We start from the raw sequence: 20,560 nt of genomic DNA on the forward strand, positions 1-20,560 counted from the left end.
TTCAAGCAGGATGTGAATTGCAGTGTTGAAATAGGTAGATTGATAACCCTGTGTATTAATCATTCAGCAGATGGTATTTCAGCCACAGTAAAAGGCACCTTTTCTAACTTTTTGATCTTTAACATAACATAAGTTGCTTTCCTCATAGCTATTATTTGTTGCTGTCGCGTCAAATTAAATGCTGAAAAAATCTCCCTCGCGCTGACATGTTACCAGGGAACGCAACCAGATTTCAATGTTTTTTAGTGCACAACCCAACTTCATAATGGACCTGAGCTGGCTCTGTTCAAGTTGTAAAAATAACATGTTACTTTGCACAATGTCTATTGCACAAGAAACAATGGTGCTTAAAGTGTAAATGTGGTCGGACAAAGTGTTAATCCCATTGTCTACAACCGCTAATGGTTTCTGTAAATTCTCCTGATCTATTTGCTTTAACCGGGCAGCGGCTTCTTGTTGGAAAAGTTTCAAAATTTCATTATAAACTGCATATAAGAAGTGCTTTTTAAGTTGTCTTCTGGGGCCTTGGTGCTAACAGGAAACCCAGCAAATCTGTTATTTGACAGTAGATTGAGTTGTTCTTTTACAGCATCTAATGAGGAAGTTTTTTACCATTGCTGGCATAATTTCCCTACACTGTATGTTGTCACTCTACCTGAGTGTTCCGAGGACACATAGGGAAGTTCTGGTCTATTTGTTCTAAAACTCACTTTGGAGTTTACTAAACGCACATGACAACCATTTGTGTCCACTGGCCACAATAACTACCCACCAGGACGTGAAAGTGATGTGTTTAATGTTCCATTTTGGACCCACACATCGAGCTGATCTTCAGGCTCTGCAGTGGAAGGCCTGAGACATGTTTATAGGGATACTTACGGGGGTGGCACCATCAGTGCTGCAGGGCTGCTAGTATACTTCATTCACAGGCCCTGGGCACATATAGTGTGCTTTACTAGGGGCTTACAAGTAAAGTAAATATGCCAATTGTGGATACACCTCTATTACCATATTTTAGGGGAGTGAGTACATGCACTTTAGTATGGTTAGCAGTGGTAAAGTGCCCAGAGTCCGAAGGCCAACAAAAACAGTTAGGCAAAGCAGGCAAAACGTTTGGAAGAAGACCACACTAAGGCTGTCAGGTCTAACAAGTGCTTAAGGGTTGGAGGGGTGGAAGCACTTGAGGACACTTAACCTGCTTAGGAAATTGTGAGGAGACATATGGTTCCTACTAGATAAAGACATGTGGCAACTGCAATCTTGCCTTTTCCCCATGAAATTATTTCCCTTGACTAAAACAAAACAGCAGGGGTTGTCATAATTTTTGTGGTGCATGTGGGGTTCTCCCTGACAGGCTCTATAAAAGATAAAGAATTCAGGTGGGTTTTTTTAAGTAGTGTCCTGAGCTGAAGGGAGATTTTGATGGCTTCTTTTTCTGCACCAAACTCTAACCATGAACCCTTCCCTAGAACTGCACTTCAGAAATTGAGCAGTCTTGCTAAGTGGCCCCTTGTGATAGGAGGGTTTTGGTACCTAGTATTAGACATCTGCAGAGATAAGACAGCTCAGAATTATGCTGGCAGCAGGACTGTGTAAAAGGAGGGAGCATGAGGCTAACAGAGGTAGGCTTGATTGATATCTATAGGTCTCATAATCCTAGCCAATCGCCTACATACAGAATGTGGCTTCACACAAATCATCCTTGTCTTAACATGATATTCAAAGCCAATTAAAGTTCATACCTTAAAACACAGTAACAAATATGGAACATGGTGTGATATCTCTCTCTGACTATGTACTGGTGATGTGTCACTATTATTGAGGAGCTGAGGGTGTGGTGAAAGAAAATAAGTGTAGTCCTGAGCGACGCCATAGTTAAGGCCAATTCAACATCACATACTAAGATACGGTATACACAATCTGGGATGCACTTAATGTAGTAGTGAGTGGCTTCCTTATATCAGAATGCCATTGCTGAAGTGAATTATAGAGGAAGAGGGGACAAGACTTCAAACAGAACTAGCAGTGGTAGATCCCAATTAAAAAGTTTCTGCATAAAGTTCTGAATTTGAGAGGTCATCTCAGGATGAAGGGCCCTAACAGGGCAGAATTCTCCTTTTCAAAAACTGAGTAGAAAATCTATAAGGGTGAATAAGGCTGGAAAGCTATTGGCATCCAGACTAAAAGCTAAGGGCCTGCTTTATACTTTTTTAGCACCACATTTGCGTAATTTTTTTATGCAAAATCTGCACAAACTTACAAAATATAATTGAATTTTGTAAGTTTGTGCTGCTTTTGCGTCAAACATGACGCAAATGCGGTGCAAAAAAAGTATAAATCAGGCCCTAAATGTGCAGAGGTATATGTCATCACAATTAAAGATAAAAATGCTATCCAGCTAATGGGGGAAGCAGAGAAGGCAGAAAAGTTACATTGGTTTTACAGATGCAAAGCCGTCTAAACTAAAAGTAGCAAAAGCATGCATCAGGGTAGGCAAACTAGTTTATCTTTGGAACAAGTATAGAACGTGAAACAGCCCCTGTCAAAAGAGGAAGTGATGCAAGCTATTAAGGGCCTCAAAATTTCTAAAGCACCCAACTCTGGCGGCTTCACTCCAATCATCTACAAAACCTTTTGGTCCCTTATCTTGGACTTTCTAACCAAATTGCTCGCCTCATTTGCTGCTCAGGGATCAACTACTCTCTCTATGGTAAAGGCAGGGATCATCATAGTGAGACCTAAACAGGTGACAGAAGGGGTGGAATATGGGTTTTATAGGCTGATATCTACTGAACATAGACGCTAAGATCTAAACAAAGATTTTGGTAATGAAGCTGAGCAGTGTCCTGATTCAGGTGCAAACCCTGGGTCAGTTTGGCTCTGTAGGTGGGTTTTGGGTCAGTGGCAATGTTATTAACCTGGTTGACAATTGAAATAGCACCAAAACTCAGAACTGAGATAATACTTCTCTCCCTCAACGGCAAAAAGGCGATCAATGTAGAAGAGTTGGGCTTTCTTTAGAAGGCAGTGGAGGCAAGAGGGTTTGGTCATTAGCTCATGGACGTGTGCCTCACTAATGACACAAATTAGGATCAATAACACAGACTCTGGGAGAGTGACGATCAACCGAAGGGTGAGACTGAAATGTCCTTTTTCCCCTCTCTTGTTTACGTTAAAGGGAACCGCTCTTTCAAAGTGATCTGAACTGCTCAGTTCTTTAAATGATTAGGACCACACTAACTTGAATCAACAACGTTTGTGGATGATATTCTTGCCTCCTTATCGGATCCAGTCTTGTTCCTTCCGGTCTTGATTGTGGAGTTAGGCCAGATTAGGCAAGTTTTGGGTTATATAGTCAAAGCAGCCACATCAGAGTTCCAATGCCTTACTGACTCCCCGACCAGATTATTATGGAAATGGGTCTTTAGGATCCAAGCACTCTAATAATGCTGTGTTTGATTTATGTGTTCAGAAGTGTGTGATTATCCCGCGTGAGCAGGACCTCCGCCCCTCACACTACTCCTTGACAGTTTCTTTATACAGGATATTCATAAACGGGTTAAGTCATTATTTGAATACTGGCAGGTCTCATCTTCATTGTTTCCTACACGGCCAATAAGCATTAATTCGCAATAAACATTACAGAAACATTCATCCACTATGAACGATTTGAGTTCAATATGAGGTTTAAAGTAATTTATTCAAAATTCTTAAGAATCAGAAGAGAATAGCCAACATGTGTTTTCCCTTTCATAGCGTGCAGGCCTGGGGCTTTTTTCAGGATCACACTTAGCCATCTAAACAAGTTCCTTCCACTTCAATGGATGACAGCATTTCTTAAGAACCTAAAGGTTTATCCTACACCCAAGAATCAGGGATAATAGGCAGAAAACGAATATTTCGCAAAATGCTAGAATTCATACTGAACATTTGTCAGCAGTGGAAGGGTTGCATTTCATCAAGTAAGATAACCATTCTTCAAGGGATTATTTTTCTTTTCCAGGGACTGCTGATACATGTGCCTTATGGCACTCTGAATAGGCACCAAACACAGTGCATTGGGGAGGGTAACAGAGCTTCTTCACATGTGGGACAGGAGGTGTGTGAGCCCCTTAACTTGTTATCTCTTACATGGTTGCCCAGCAGATATTCAAGTGAGAGTGATCCAGGCAGCAAAAATGGAGAGCAAAAGGTATTTTAGCGGGTCGGTCATTATAGGTGCTCCCGTCCATAAAAAGGAACGATAGAGCAGAAACATTGTTCAGCTCTCGAGCTCTGAATGCAGACACATGAGTCTAGGATGCAGTGGGTATGAGGATTTTTTCTTGATTTTCGTCATGCACATCACTTATATAATGCCTGAATGTGAAAGTCTTTCTTGATTTTCCTCGTGGATGTTTCCCCACTAGATTGTTTGCCTATCTTGCGTGAATACAAGTACAAAAGTGTCCATTTGCATATCACTCTAAGTTTTCAGTTTATTTCCATGTTGAGATATTACACTCAAGGGGCCTCTGTTCCTTTCGAGTGGGTATGAGGAGGGGCATGATCAGTTACCCTCCCTACTGCACCTCTCATTTTCCTGCCATGAATACATTAGCTGACATTCATGCAACTGGAGAAAAAACAGTGCATTAAACTAGGAGGCCTACTTTAAAAGGCACAATTACATCTTTTGACAAATCAAACTAGACTTTGGCATAGGAGAAAAGAAAAGAGTCCACTCCTTGCAGTTATGCCCTTAATCATACATCACTCTGTCAAGGCAGGGGCCTCAAGAGTCTTGACATGTTTTAAAAATTCCTGCAAACAACAGAGAAAAGAAACATTTGATATACAGCCTTGCCATAGGGGCAGGAGAATGTACCCCTAAATTAGATTTCAAGGACTTCTGTGAGAGGCATCACTCTTAATGACAAAGGCTGGGCAAAAATCGTGCCTTAAATTTCAAGGTGAGCTATTAACCTAGATGAGATTGAGTCAAGCTTGAATATATAGTGCTGGTCGCACTATTTTTAGGTAATGCTGCATGCATTTTGAAAACTAGTTCTGACTTCAGTTGGAGGGGATGCAGGGAAAGAAGTTGCACGTCTCTCATATGTGCCACTGCCCCAAAATCAGTTGTTTCTGGTGGGAAGTCCTAGATGAAATATCCCAAATCACATGGCCACCCATATGGCTCCTAGCATATTAATGGGCTTGATGCATACCAGTGCTGTTACTGGTGACTGCGAAACCATTTATTGAGAAATGAGGGAAAACAAAGCCATCAATGAGGCCAAACTCGGCCAAAGATCATTAAGCATATTGGGAATGAGAATTATCCTGTAATGTAGCAGACAAAGAGAAGGAATTATGTAATCAAATGAGCTCAAGGTTGGTTCTCTTAAGGTACACTAGAATACTCACTTCTTCAAGAACTCTGGGAATGACTCAATGGCAGTCATTGATCCATGACGTTATAGGGGTATAGATACAGTTGGTGCAATAGGTGCAGTCACACTGGACCCCAGAGCCTGAAAGTCACATTGAGCCCTGATAATTGCTATATTTTTCTAAGCAATCAGTAGTCAAATGGGCCATTTTTCCTGGCTGCACCAGGGCCAATGGCATCCTTGATATGCTTCTGTGAACCTAAGGTATACTGTACACTTGTGGGCAAAGCATTTTACAGTGGATTTACAGGGGCGCTGGCGAGGAAGGGTGACGGTTTTAATTTCTATGTTTTCATGAAGGTAATAAACAGAATAAAACATTTATTGAAGGACAACAATCAATGTCACAGCTATAATCAGAGCTTAATGTAAGCCGGACCTTGCACGTGGGGACCACTAACAGTGATGTCTGGGTGCAAGCAATCCGGAGAGAAGGAGGAAGAATCAGATGGAAACAATGTCACAAAGAGAGAAAGCAAGAACCTGCAAGAGTGAGATAAAGGGTCAGGGAGTCTTTGGTAGTGAGTTTAGGAGGTCGGAGGTGGATTTAGGAGCTTCGGGCACCAGCAGCGCTCATTCTTTGATAAATTAAGCACTGGGTACAATGAAAGAATAGTTGCATGTACCGTTTTTTACCTAGACGAAAATAAAGAAATACTTTCTGTTTATGTAAACAAGCCATGTAATACATATTTATCAATTCGGTACTTTACTTCCACTTTGATGGCTATAAACTAAGACGCCTCCTGTAACTGAGAATAGAATGCATAATTCGTATTTCCTAATAAAAATGTTACTCATACAGCAGAATATAGTCACCGGATGTGGCAGGCTCAATTTTATCTCTGTCTTGCAGCATGCGCCATTTTACTGAAGAAATGAACTGGAATTCATTTTGTGTTCAGGCAGAAGAACACTCCCAGGAAGCGCGTGACGCACCTGCTTCTAGACCACAGGCCAATGCTAGCTTCCTCTAGGGGATCTGTGAACCACAGAAAGATGAAGTCCTGTTCAGATTCTGAGCGACATAAGAGCTGTATAAACACTCTTTGTTGGTACAGTTTAAAAGACTTTGTGATGAAAATGTTTTTGCTAAGATGCAAAGGTGTTTTAACGATGGAAACGGATTTATTCTAATCATCGACAGGAGCTAATCTCCTATCGTATCATGGGTGCAAAAGGGTAGTGGAAAGTTTATGACTGGCCACAATATCATGCGTTTGTGGGTGTTTTTCTAACTTTGAAGTCTGACCATGAATTGAAACGCTCATTTTAACATCTTTTGATTTTTTTTACTCTCACTGACAATTATACAATTATGATGTAAAATTATACAGGAGTAAAATAAATTATAAAGGCAAGGTCACTTTTTCTGAATTCTTTACAAATGGAGCGAATTTCGTTTTTAAATAAGATTTATGAGCATAATATTTCTGTGAATCAAATCATGCATACACAACAACCCTCAGTCCAGGGAGATGATGTAGCTTCAGGGTTTTAAGCGAGTCGGGTCCTGCTGGTGCTAAGCACTAGCAGTTCTGAAAAAACACAGGTGCATAGACTGTCCCTTTTGGGCTCTTTATTTTTGCTCTCACCCTGAATATGAAAAATGTTTTCACTCGGGCGGGGAATGGGGGCTACTACCAGCCATCACCAGCCTTTGGTATACCCCTGGAAAGACCCTTTTGTTATGCATGCTGCTGTGAAGGAGCTAATCAGAAGGTTCATTGCCTGCTAGTGATCTGAGAGTGCACGTCATGGGGATTTGCAGCCGCGTAGGAAGGGTGAAGGGCAGAGCGCAGATTCATTCTCTCAATTTAACAAGTCTGCCAAATATTACTTTATTGATTGCAGGCTTGGAAAAATGTCTAGAAGCTAGTGAGTGATTTGCAAAGAGTTTAACGTTTCTAATGGAGTAGTATAGTTATTTCACAGCCTTGTAATTACAAAGTGGAAGCATTTTCATTATTATTTACCACAAAGTCGTTGTTATTCATCTTCTACAGCTAAAACCATATATAAAGTGAATGGCTTGGGGCTTCTTTTAAGTGCATGCCAGTTACTCTTTTGTGGATTCCGATGCAGTAACAAAAAGAGGTAGCAAAATACCAGTCAGGTAGCAGAGATCTTTATCGTACATGTTTAAGCGACGCCCCTAATTACATAGGTTACACTTCTTTGTGAGAACCCTCAGTTTTTTAACCCACTTAAAGCCTTGTGTAGATGTGGTTGATATGGTATGCCGGACGTGGTGGGAAATGTCACGATATCTGGGGAGAGAGATGTCATACTCTCTGCTGTTTCCAGTGACTTTGAATCCACTGCTTCTGGCCAGGCTGGAGAAGCTTGCTACGGGGATACTTAGTGCTGTGGGAATGGACACACTTACAGAACTCTTACCCAATAGAGAGTTTATATGTTTTTCCGAATTTAAAAATAAGAGAGGAGACAAGTCCCTAATTATTTTCTTTTACTATTGTTTGTGATTTGCTGCTAAAATAGCATTTGCGGATTTTCCTAACCACCTCCCCAGGAACTCACACTGCCTGATAAATATAAAATATATACTTCATGCCAAAACATGTAAATGTATTCCCTTTCCCTTCTCGGAGGTAGATGCAGGCGTGGCTCACGGAGCGCGGAAGGGGCGGAGCAGCGCACAGGGGTTAAGGGGTTTAATAAACATTACATTAATTTTAAAAAACACTTACCTGCACGGTGCCGCGTCGCTCCGCTCCTCCGTCTCCCCTGCTTTGTCGCTGCAGGCACAGGCTCTCAACCTGCCCTGAGGCCAATCTTGGCGTTGCTCAGAGCAGCATCAGGATTGGCTTGGAGCGCCCAGCCAGGGCACTCCCAGGCAGACTGGGAGCCTGTGCATGCTCTCTCCAGCCCGGCAACTGTGTTTCTGGGCTGGAGAGAGCCTACTGTGCGTGTGTGTTTGGCAGGCCCGAGACGGCCAGCCAAACACACATGCGCTCTGAGGGGGAGTGCTGTGCACTCTCCCTCACTGTTTATCACCCCGTGGCCCCACTCCTTTACAAGAAAACCATAATAAACACAGTTTGTTTCTTGTAAAGGTTCTGCAGCTGCGTTGCTGTCTCTCGGGCAACACTCCTCCGCCCTAACAGAGGGTAGTTGATTGTTTGCTAGGAACCATACCCCTTGAGGGCTAGGTGATGGAATTGGGACGTCATCTGTTTGGCAAATGTCAACCTTATTGTTCTGCTCAGATTAAAGGTACACTGTTCAACTATAGACATAAACTGATCCTATTCAACTTTATACATAATTTTCATTATACTCCACAACGTATGACCATGTTTACCCCGAAAAATGAAGTGAGATGTAAAATAAGTTGAGTGCCAACTGAGGATTTCCTTCACACTGCATGAGTCTGCCTCAAAATATTTATGCATTGAAAGGAGATGTTTGAGAGGCTGAGCGTTGTGATGGGAACACCTCTGTTCCCTTCTCCCTCCCTGGGAATACCGGGGGTGACAATGCACCTGCCTACAACAATACATCATTTTGCTACTATGGCGCTGCTACTTGCCAAAAAGCGAGTGACAATAACTTGGATGTAGAAATGAATCCCTAAAAAGGAGCAGTGGATCAAAGACATTGTGCATTGTAGGAATCAGATTAAGAGCTGCATCACTAACCTGCACCCAAGGGCTCTCCCAAAGACTTTTGGAAGACACTCTGAAACTATTTCGCACAAATGGAGAGCACTGACGACCCTCAGGAGATCTAACAGGTGCTGCATGTGAACCCAGATATTCTTGTCATTAACATGTACGTATGTTCGTGATGCTATGTAATATGATTATTTTTGTGAAATTAAGATATCTGAGGTCACACACTCAACACTGTATTTGCCAACTTCCTGATGAACATTTGATTCTGTGTGCAGTCATTGCAAAAGATTGCACTTTAAAATAATTCTCAATAAAATGAATTTAAAGAAATCTTGCATACACATATACATATAATAATACATATAGAAACGGTACATGACTTGATCCAGAAAAGCTTTTGTCAATCACAAACTTACAGCTACAGACCAAAATGATTATTACTTGTTTGCCTGTCAAGGGCCCACAAAGGATTCCGGACAGGCATAAAGGGCTATACTACTCCACCATTACTCCTGATAAATCATTATTAGAAAATCCCATGGAAGAGGGTCGGAAGTGGATTTTAAACATGTCCTTAAATATATGTGTTTCAAAACGCACTAGTTATAACCTTAACAGAATATATTTGATTGGAATGCCCTCTTAAAGCAGCTTGTCATCTATAACAAACAAAATGTACTTTTAGGATGCAGGATTCGATTCAATTTCTACAACATTTCTGCCACCTGCTTTCCCAAAATTGTGTCTTTCAAACATGTCCAGTTGTGCATTGACAATCGCACTTGATATAATGTTTTTTCTAATCAATTATGGTGTCTTAGAGTTTGGCGGGTGTGGGATATCTGTCAAAAAGCATCCACCATTCACCCTATTTTGAGTCTATAAATGTACACTTAAAAGGGGAGAGACACATCCACGATTTTTTGGTGGATGTCCTTCACCTGGCAAATCATAAATCAGGCCTGTAGATAGATTTTAAAGTGTTTTTGGGTAAGGATTCCTTTCTCCTCCCATACTCTACTATTTTGACCATCTAAGCACTATTACTTATAAACGCCTCCTAAATACCTTGAATCTATATCTTTAAAAGCAGAATTTATCATCTTCTTTACTAGCACAGGATATTCAACAGTTTAACAATTCAACATTTACAGTGAGATGGCTCATACAGTACCCACCACGATGTCAAAAGAAACACTGCACTCTAGAAATGCAAGTACATTGTCTCCTCTTTTTCTGTTGAAACTTGATGAAAGCACCAAAAAGCTATACATTATTCATAGGAGTTGTAACTGCAGCACACATAGGAAGAGGAAAATGCTTTAAGGGATTGTTTTTGTTCATGAAGGTGTCCCTTCCTACACAAAAATAATCCTCCTTACAACTCAGGCACCCTTTCTATATGGTGCAAGGGTGCTTACATTGGCACTTGGCAGCTCATTGAAGGACAGTGCTGGGGAAAAGGCAGGAATGCACCATATTGAAATAAATACAGTGCTTTCCTGCAGTTTCTCTTTACTGCAGCACAAAGTGTCTTGCTGCACTTTGTTGCATTATAGTCCCATAAATATGCCTCAAGTCTCCTGCATGAGCTGCACTCAGAAAAGGTGCATCTGGATAGCTGCAGATACGTAATTTCCAGGGAAATGCACCATGCTCCAGTTTGATGCATTGGACCCTTTGACTCCAGGGATCGCATTGATTCTGACTGGCAGTGTGCTACTGTGCCACTTTCTGAACTTGGGCTTTTAAGCAGGAGTTTGCATTAAGTATTTGAGTAGGGGTGGGCGAAGAATTCTGCTCTGCCTGCGGAGTTTGCGGAGTTTTTCCTACTCCACACGGAGTTCCAAAAATCTCTGCAAAGTGATGCAGAGCACAATTTTTATCTTGCTCGCCAACGTTAAGTTGGCACGCATGAGCAAGAGAAATTTGCTGAGTTGGTGAGCACATGCAAGATTTCTGAACACGAGCAGTGACGGTAGGCCATGACCGCTCATGATAAGAAAGCTGGCGCTCGTGTTGAGGAAGCTGCCACTCAAGTAGAAAATCTACTTGAGCAGCAGAAAGAGCTCTGCGTGATGCTGTTTGTGCTGATTTTACAATGCGGGAGAAACTCCTGCGCTGAAAAACAGCACAAACAGTGCGACTTACCCAAAGCCCTCTGCTCGCAGAACTCTGCATAGCGCTGCAGAGTTTTTTCAGCACTTTGTGGAGTTAACTCCACAAACTCTGCCCATGTCTAATTTTGACCACTTTTGAACCTCAACAAGCATGGACCCTGATTCTGCCGGTGTGTCCAGAATGTGTAAATTGGAGCTGCCTATTCCTTCTAGGCTGGGAACAACCCTGAAGGCCCTTGATGAAGCACTGCTGGCCTGTGCTGCTTTTTCTACCAAACTTGCCTGCATTGATATCCCCGGATAAACCCATGGAGTCTAGGGATGTGGGAACTACAATACACCTTGAAGACCCCTCTGTCCCTCACTATAGACCAGAGGAGGGCTTTCCAAGAAATCTATTGCAGGGATGCAGGTGAGCTGAGAAGTGCTATCCCTCACACCAACACCTTTTTTTATCTTTTGTCTCCCCTTGCTGTTTTAATGGTAATCATTCACTTGGTTGCTTGACTGATGTAGCAAGTCCTGTGTCTTCTTATGCAATTTCTTGTGCCTGTGGGCTTATGATCATTTCTGTGGGTCAGACAGGGGTGTGCTCTCCATCATCATTGAGAATGGCCACCCCTTAGGGAGGAACCGCTGACCTTGAGCCACATGTCACATATCTAGCAAAATATCCCTATTTTGAGTTGACTGACGCCACTAACCCCGTCCCCAGGAAACAGGTTTAACTTCTCGGGGCAGAAATTATACTTTTCCGGGTTCTCATTTTTCTTTGTTTTTGTATTATGCAGGGTTTTTAGAAACAGTCTGGCCATACATTTTAAATGTTACTGACTTGTAACAAATGAACTCTGCCTTATTATCCTCCATTTGGCATTGTGTTGATTACATTTAACTAGCGATGACGATGCTCTGTTTTTGCAACATTGGTTAATCTAATCAATTGCTCAGTAACTGCATTTTTGTGTTATAGTGCTTTTCTTTCCAGGACTTTTCCTGTGTTTGTGATCGTTCATGATTCCAAATATTATATCATGTGCATAACCAGGGGCCTTGGATTTACTGCTTTTATATTGTGTTACACGCATGGTTGTGTTGCCAAAGCTTTGCCTTTGGTATTTGCGTATTAGAGATAGAATTAAAGTACTATGGCCCATATTTATACTTTTTTAGCGCCGCATTTGCGTCATGTTTTGACGCAAAAATGGCGCAAACTTGCAAAATACAATTGTATTTTGTAAGTTTGCGCCGTTTTTGCGTCAAAAAACGGCGCAAACGCAGCGCTAAAAAAGTATAAATATGGGCTTATGTGCTCACATCTGTAGCAGCACAGTTTGATTTTATATTGAAAATGTGGAAGTTGTGTTGTGCTTAGACGTGCCTTACACCAACCCCTACAGCTAGGCCTGGCTGCTCGTCCACTTCTACCTAATGAGTTAAGGAGGCTTCTTGAAGTCAACTTTCCATCGCAGACCCAGCACTCTGTGTCTTGGTTAGTAAGGACCTCTAGCATTCGAAGTCTATTGCCGATGAATGTCTTGATATTGTATGCACTTTGTGGTGGGCTTTGTGTTTTCAGTCTGCTTATGGCAAGCTTATAGTAGTAAACCCAAGGGTCTAGTGTCATTGCAAGGGGTGGATGCTTCTTGCACCAAACAGACAACCACCAGAAAGCTGCCCAAACTAATGGAAAAGCAAACAATGTTCTGCCTTCCAGAGAATAGTAAAGGACTTTCTTGTTCTAACCAGCGCCCATTCTCCTTTTTCCCAGATGTATTTACTTCTTGCATGTCCAAACAGGGACTCCGGTGTCTCATTAGTGATTTGGATTTGACTCCCAGAATATTATTCGGATTGAACCCAATAGTATCTCATTACAATGGAAAGATGTAACAGTGAGAATCAAGTATGTCTAGAACCAACTAAATGGCTTCCTATCTGCATTAGCATCTCATAGAGACATAACGGGCCATATTTATACTTTTTGACGCAAAACTGCGCTAACGCAGTTTTGCGCCAAAAAAATTAGCGCCGGTTAACGCCATTCTGAAGCGCCATGCGGGCGCCGTATTTATTCAATGACGTTAGCCGGCGTTAGCCGCCGGCACTGTCTGGTGTGCGTTAAAAAAAACGACGTACACCAGGCAGCGGCGGCGTAGGGGGAAAATGGCATATGGGTGTCCACAAATGGTGCAAGTCAGGCTGAGGCAAAAAAATCGCCTCAACCCGATTTGCGCCATTTTTTTACGATGCCCAACACCCATTGAAATGACTCCTGTCTTAGCAAAGACAGGAGTCATGCCCCCTTGCCCAATGGCCATGCCCAGGGGACTTCTCTCCCCTGGGCATGGTCATTGGGCATAGTGGCATGTAGGGGGGCACAAATCAGGCCCCCCTATGCCACAATTTTTTTTAAAAAAAAATACTTACCTGGACTTACCTTAATGTCCCTGGGGTGCGTCCCTCCATCCTTGGGTGTCCTCCTGGGGTGGGCAAGGGTGGCAGGGGGTGTCCCTGGGGGCAGGGGAGGGCCCCTCTGGGCTCATTCTGAGCCCACAGGTCCCTTAACGCCTGCCCTGACCCAGGCGCTAAAATTCGGCGCTAATGCGGGTTTTTTAGACCCGCCCACTCCCGGGCGTCATTTTTGCCCGGGAGTATAAATACGACGCATATGCATCGGAGTCATTTTTTAAGACGGGAACGCCTACCTTGCATATCATTAACGCAAGGAAGGTGTTCACGCAAAAAAATGACGCTAACTCCATGAACTTTGGCGCTAGACGCGTCTAACGCCAAAGTATAAATATGGAGTTAGTTTTGCGTCGAATTTGCGTCTAAAAAAATGACGCAAATTCGGCGCAAACGGAGTATAAATATGCCCCAACGTGTCTGGTAAATGCACACATTTCAACGCATTAGTGAGTGTCTGTGTGGGTGGATGAGCTATGGTGTTATTTCTTACCCTGATATGTCTGTATTTCACAATGTTATGTGCCATTTCGACTGTGAGGGACCTCCACCGTTTTCAATTCCTAAATTAATTTTTACATTATCTCTCCACGAAGCAAACACATAGACCAACAGATAAGTTGTATGTAGTCATCCACCTGCCAAGTTCAAAAGTTTGAAGGTAGGCTATTTAGCTTATTAAACTCCTGTTTTCAGGCAAAAACAGTATTGGATCCCGAGGCTCCAACGTGTTAAGATATCAAAAACGTAGGAAGCAGTTCTGCTTGCAGCACTTGTGTAATTTCCACAATTGTACCTAGTGATATTAAGACAGCCGTTCTTTCTGGAATATTTTAGGATTTCAATAGAAACCTGTTAATTTTCCATCCCCTGTCTAGAAACTCTGCATAGAATTCTCTCTCCTGTTTCTTCAATAAGAACATTCTCCATGCCCCTAAAGTGAAACATTGGGGATCATCATGTGTGGTGAAATTGTATATGGCCATCAAATACTCGTGAATGATAAAAAATACCCCAAATGTTTAGAGAAAATTAACTCTAAATGGCCCTTCTAGCCAGGCTTACCATATTAGTTTACAAGATCCATCCATGCAGTGAAATGAATACACTCATCCAATCGTGAGTACTATAGGTTCTGTGTTAGACCTGGCATCCTTGGTGTGGTTTCCCCCTACATTTTGCCTCCTGACCTCCTGTTTTTCTGACTTCATGTTTGCTGGCTTTAGGATTCTGTGCACTTTAACAGTGCTGACCAGTGATAAAGTGCAGGCGCTCTGTACTCTAAAACATGGTGATATTGGCTTATCCACAATTCGCACATTTAATTTACCTGTAAGTCCCTAGTAAAGTGCACTTTATGTGCTAAGGACCTGTAGATTAAATGTTACTGGTGAGCCTGCAGTATTGATTGTCTCCCCAACTGCAGTAGCCCTTTCAACGTGTTTCAGGTCTGCCACTGCAAAGACTGTGCTGTTTTAAACTGCCATTTTGACCTGGCAAGTGTACCACTTGCCAGGCCAAAACCTTCCCTTTTATTACATGAATGTCACTCCTAAGGTAGGCCCTGGTTACCCCCAAGGGCAGGGTGCACTGTATTTAAAAAGTGAGACATGTACTTTTATGTTTACCATGTCCTGGCAATGAAAACATATTGAATTTGTTTTTTACTACTGCAAGGCCCATCCCTCCCATAGGTTAATATGGGGTTTATCTTGAAGCAGCCTTTAAGTGTGACTTACCATTGAGAATAAATAGAAAGTTGGAGTTTGGTGTCTCTGGATTCACAATTTATAAACAGAATTTATGGTGAAGTCGGGCTTTAAATTGTAAGTCTGAAAATGCCACTTTTAGAAAGTTGACATTTTATTTAACTTCTCTGTTGAAGCAGTCAAACAATGGAATTCATTACCCCCAAATATAATATCCACAGATAACTATCTTGCCTTTAGAAGACCACTCAAGAGTTGGCTCTTTCCTTCATAACCACCACATTCAAACAGCAATGGACTGCATATGCCTGTGTTGATAAATATTTATTATCTGATGATGTGTATATTCTAGATATGTATAGTTCTTTAAGAAATAGGTATTGTTACTATTTCATAATAATAAATTATACACTTAGGGCCAGATGTAGCAAAGACTTTGCGACTCGCAGTCGCAAATGCGTCTTTGCTATGTAGAAATGCATTTTGCGAGTCGAAACCGACTCGCAAAATGCATTTCCGAGTCGCAAATAGGAAGGGGTGTTCCCTTCCTATTTGCGAGTCGCAATGGTATGCAATTCCATTTGCGACCGCGAAAGCGGTAGCAAATGGACTCGCAGTTACCATCCACTTGAAGTGGATGGTAACTCACTCGCAAACGGGAAGGAGTCCTCATGGGACCCCTTCCCCTTTGTGACTGGACCAAAAAATTATTTTTCAGAGCAGGCAGTGGTCCAATGGACCACTACCTGCCCTGAAAAATACCGAAACAAAAGGTTTCGGTTTATTTTTCAAAGTGCAGCTCGTTTTCCTTTAAGGAAAACGGGTTGCACTTTGAAAAAAAAAAACTGCTTTATTTAAAAGCAGTCACGGACATGGAGGTCTGCTGTTCCCAGCAGGCCTCCATCCCCGTGAGTGCCCTGAGTCGCTATGGGGTCGCAAATTGCGACCCACCTCATTAATATTAATGAGGTGGGTCTTTGCGACCCCATAGCGACTCGCAGAATGTGTCTGAGACACCTTTCTGCATCCCAAATTGCGACTTGCAATTTGCGAGTCACAGGGACTCGCAAATTGCAAGTCGCAATTTGGGACTTTCCTACATCCGGCCCATACTCTTTAAGCCTGTTAACGAATGTATATTTACTCATAGTTGAATAAATACATGTGTGTATGTATGTGTGCGCATGTGTATATATATATATATATATATATATATATATATATATATATATATATATATATATATAAATATATATATATCTATATATGTGTGTGTGTGTGGTGTGTATATTATTCTATGCTTAGCATGTTAATAGGTCATTGCATAGCTCCTAGATAAGGTGTTATATTAAATACTTATGAATCCCTGCTTTCTTTTTTATATCACAATGAGCAAGTGATATCATAACTATTTAACAGCAAGCATTTCACTATTGAAAAATTGAGGGAAGATAAATTCATGTTAAAAAAGTGCACTTATTAATTAACTTCAAATATTAGAAATCTTGGACGTCTGTGTTTGTACAATACTACTTTTCTTCTCATAATATCATACCCATTATTATATTCCTTTCACATAAATTCCCATACTGTGTATTTACATATTTATTTATTTATTACTCTAGTCCTACTGTACTAGAGACAAAATAAATATAAATCAATACAATTAAATCTATAAATAAAATTCAAAATATTAATAATTAAATTAAATAATAAAAACAAATAACTAAATAAAAAATAATATACAGTTTACTCTCTCTTAAGCTTTACTCTGTCTCCCCATCACACTGTGTCTCTATCAGTCTATCCTCCATCCCCACTCTGACTCATCCCAAACCCATTCTACTAGTTCCATCTCCAAAATAATCCTGCCTAAGCTCTTCCCTTCTCTACCGTATCTAGCTCACCCCAAACCTCAGTTTACTACCATGATCTCCCAAACAAACCTACTAAATTCTCCCTCATTTATCTCACCCTTGATTCATCCAAAACCCCTCCTGCTACTATGATCTCCCTAACCCCTTTCAATAGACTCTTCCCTCCTCCATCTCTCCTTTACCCATGCCAAGCCTCATCCTATTACTATAAACTCCCAATTAACACTTCTGTATTCATCCCTCCTCTATCCCTCCATTACTCTAATCAATCCAACTAGCAAACTCACATATCCTGTGCTCAAATTAACTTATAATCAGGGGAAGTAAGTGCTATATAAATATAATTACAATTACAATTCCTTTAACCATTCTGTGTCCCTTCCTGTCTCTGAATACACATCTGTGGTGGGTGACAGCTGGGCTTTGCATTCACCCAAGACAGTTACACACAAAGGGAGCTGGGGTGTGACATTTTCATCCTGATAGCCCATCACCAGGCTGATGGGTCATCCTGGGCTAGATGGGAGGGAGGAGCTGACATTTAAACCTGAATAAGACTGTACCTTTCCTCACACAACGGGGTGCACAACCCCCCTGTAGAGTGTCTTGAGCCAGGGAAGCAAGGGCAAGGACCTTGTGCACTTCAAAAGCCTCTCTTGGAAGTCCCTCCCACTTCAAAGTCTCAACTGGGTACAAGTACTGGACCCCAAACCCCACCAAATTAGAACCTTACTGGAACCAAGGGCATTCTGCCTAGAGGCTGCTGTACTACAGGAGTGACTGCCACTTTACTAACTGGTCTTCAGTGTTAGCCTGCTGATTGCTATTCTGCAGGAGAGACTGCCACTTTTCTACCTGCATTGCTGTGTTGGCTTGCTGCTGTCTGCTTTTTGCCTGGGTGTGAGATGGACTGGATCTGCTTTCTACATCCTTTAACCCACGTTTCTCCATTGGATTGCTGGCTACCCACTGTTCTTGCAGTCTTAGGGACTTCAAAGACTGCCCGCAACTTTGCTTCAGCTGCTGGACTCGGCCAACTGTGAGTCTTCCCTTGCCTTAGGTGTCAATACAGACCTGGACCTCAGAATTGGGTTTTGCAACTGTTTTCATCAAATAGCAACGCATGAAGCCGTTGCACTACTTACAACTGACTCAGTGCCCTCTGATGCTGACGCATTGCCGATTTGATGATGATGCGGACCCAACTGCGAGGTTTGACAGTGGCGCAGTGCCGATCTGTGGACATCCCTGCATGACTCGACGATGACGCATCTCATACATCTAAATGGAGCTCGACGTGGGACCCGACTGCAGGGCACAACAATGATGCAACTACCCAAGTGCGTGTATTGGAACCGAAGCATCAAGTCTTTGATGCGGACGCTTGCTCCGTTCAAGGTACTTTTTCTCTCTCTGCGTGAGTCTTGTAGGTGGCCTGCCTTCCATCACGGTCGGCCTGAACTTTGAATTTACCCCAGTTTAGTGTGACCTCAAGTAATCGTTTAGCACTACTGACTGTAAAGCATGCATGCATTTTCAACTTCTGACATTCATATCTTGAGATCTGCTTATTGGATTGTTGTAGTTTTGCTCTAGCTTTACTCAGATAAATATTCTCTTTTTTCTCCTTTTTTCTAAACTGGTGTGGAGTCTTTTTGTGGCGTTTTCTACTATGTTACTGTAATTCAAGTGTTGCACAAATACTTTACAAATTGCTTCTGAAGTTAAACCTGACTGCTCTGTACCAGTCTACTGAAGGGTGAGCACAGGTTAATTTTGGGTGTGTATCTGACTTACCCTGACTAAGATTGTGGTCCCTACTTGGACAGGTGTATACCTCTGCCAACTACAGACCCATTTCCTAAAACCACAGAACTAGATTCTGACCATGGATCACCCTGACTAAGGGTCATCAACAGAACATATCCAAAGATGAAGCGTTAACCCGTAACCTAATTTTGCAAAATATTAGTCACTGCTCCACAAACTCTTCATCTGCCAAGCCCAGCTTGCACAAAGGTACCATCACTCAACCTGTATCTTCTAAATGTAATATTATTGAAAACTATTTGTCCTAATATGTGCAGATCTATCTAAGGCATCAATTAAATCAAATGTCCAATATGAACTTCATGAATAAATGCCTGAAGGAACTAGGGCCTGTCCTTTCTCCTACACCTATAATGTTACATATAGATAAATAAAAAAAACTATTTCAACTTAAAAGGGAGTGGAGTGGGGTTCTGCCAGACCTGACAGCCCCCAAAGTTTTGTCTGCTTTCCTCAATTTTTCTGATTTCATTTTTGCTGGTATTAGGACTTTGCACACTTTACCCCTGCTAACTAGTGCTAAAGTGCTTGTGCTCTCTCCTCTAAACATGGTAACATTATCTCCTACCCAATTGGAATAATTAATTTACCTATATGTCCCTAGTAAAGGTCACTATATGTGCACAGGGCCTATAAATTAAATGCCACTAGTGGGCTTGCAGCACTGATTGTGCCACCCACATAAGTAGCCTCTTAACCATGTCTCAGTGTCTCAGGCCTGCCATTGAAAGGCCTGTGTGTGCAGTTTCACTGCTAAGTTGACCTGGCATTTAAAACTACTTGTCAAGCCTTAAACTCCCCTTTTACTACATATAAGTCACCCCTAAGGTAGGCCCAGTGTAGATCACAGGGTAGGGTGCTAAGTAAGTAAAAGGCAGGACATGTTCTTGTAAACTTTACATGTCCTGGTAGTGAAAAATTCGCTTTTCACTGCTGTGAAGCCTGCTCTTCTCATAGGCCAGCATTAGAGATTCTCTTATACACTTTTAAGTGGTACTTTCTGACCTGAAAGGAGTGAATTTGTCATGTTTGGTATGGTTGGAATGGTATTGAGAAATCCTGCTTATTGGTGAAGTTGGATTTAACATTCCTATTTTAGAAATGCCACTTTTGGAAAGTAGGCATTCCTCTGCACGTACTGCTTTCTATGCCTTACAGCCTGTCCCAATCCACGTCTGGTCTGTGCTGGTTTACAGCTCCCCTTGTGCATTCCACCCAGACAGCGTTAAACACAAGACACTCAGCTGCATCTGCATTCATCTGCATACTGATGGGTCTTCCTGGGCATGAAAGATGGAGGGGCTCTCCATTAAACTTCAAAGGCTAGTGGCCTGAACTCACACAAAGGACTTATACCCCACACAGCTCTCATGGCAGACAGGACTGGGTTGAAAGGGGAACTAATGCTCTTCAAAAACACTCTTTGAAGTTTTCCTTTGCTTCAAAGGCACATTTGGGTATATGCAGCACCTGTTGCCTCTT

General features: G+C 42.0%; 1 protein-coding gene across 4 annotated transcripts in view; it reads right to left on the reverse strand.

Moving 5' to 3' along the window:
- Positions 1 to 20,560, reverse strand: part of PTPRC (protein tyrosine phosphatase receptor type C) — a 536,505-nt gene that overhangs the window by 452,074 nt on the left and 63,871 nt on the right. The gene's annotated exons all lie outside the window — the stretch shown is intronic.

The sequence above is a fragment of the Pleurodeles waltl genome, chromosome 4_2 (assembly GCF_031143425.1).
Source record: "Pleurodeles waltl isolate 20211129_DDA chromosome 4_2, aPleWal1.hap1.20221129, whole genome shotgun sequence".
NCBI classification, from domain to species: domain Eukaryota; kingdom Metazoa; phylum Chordata; class Amphibia; order Caudata; family Salamandridae; genus Pleurodeles; species Pleurodeles waltl.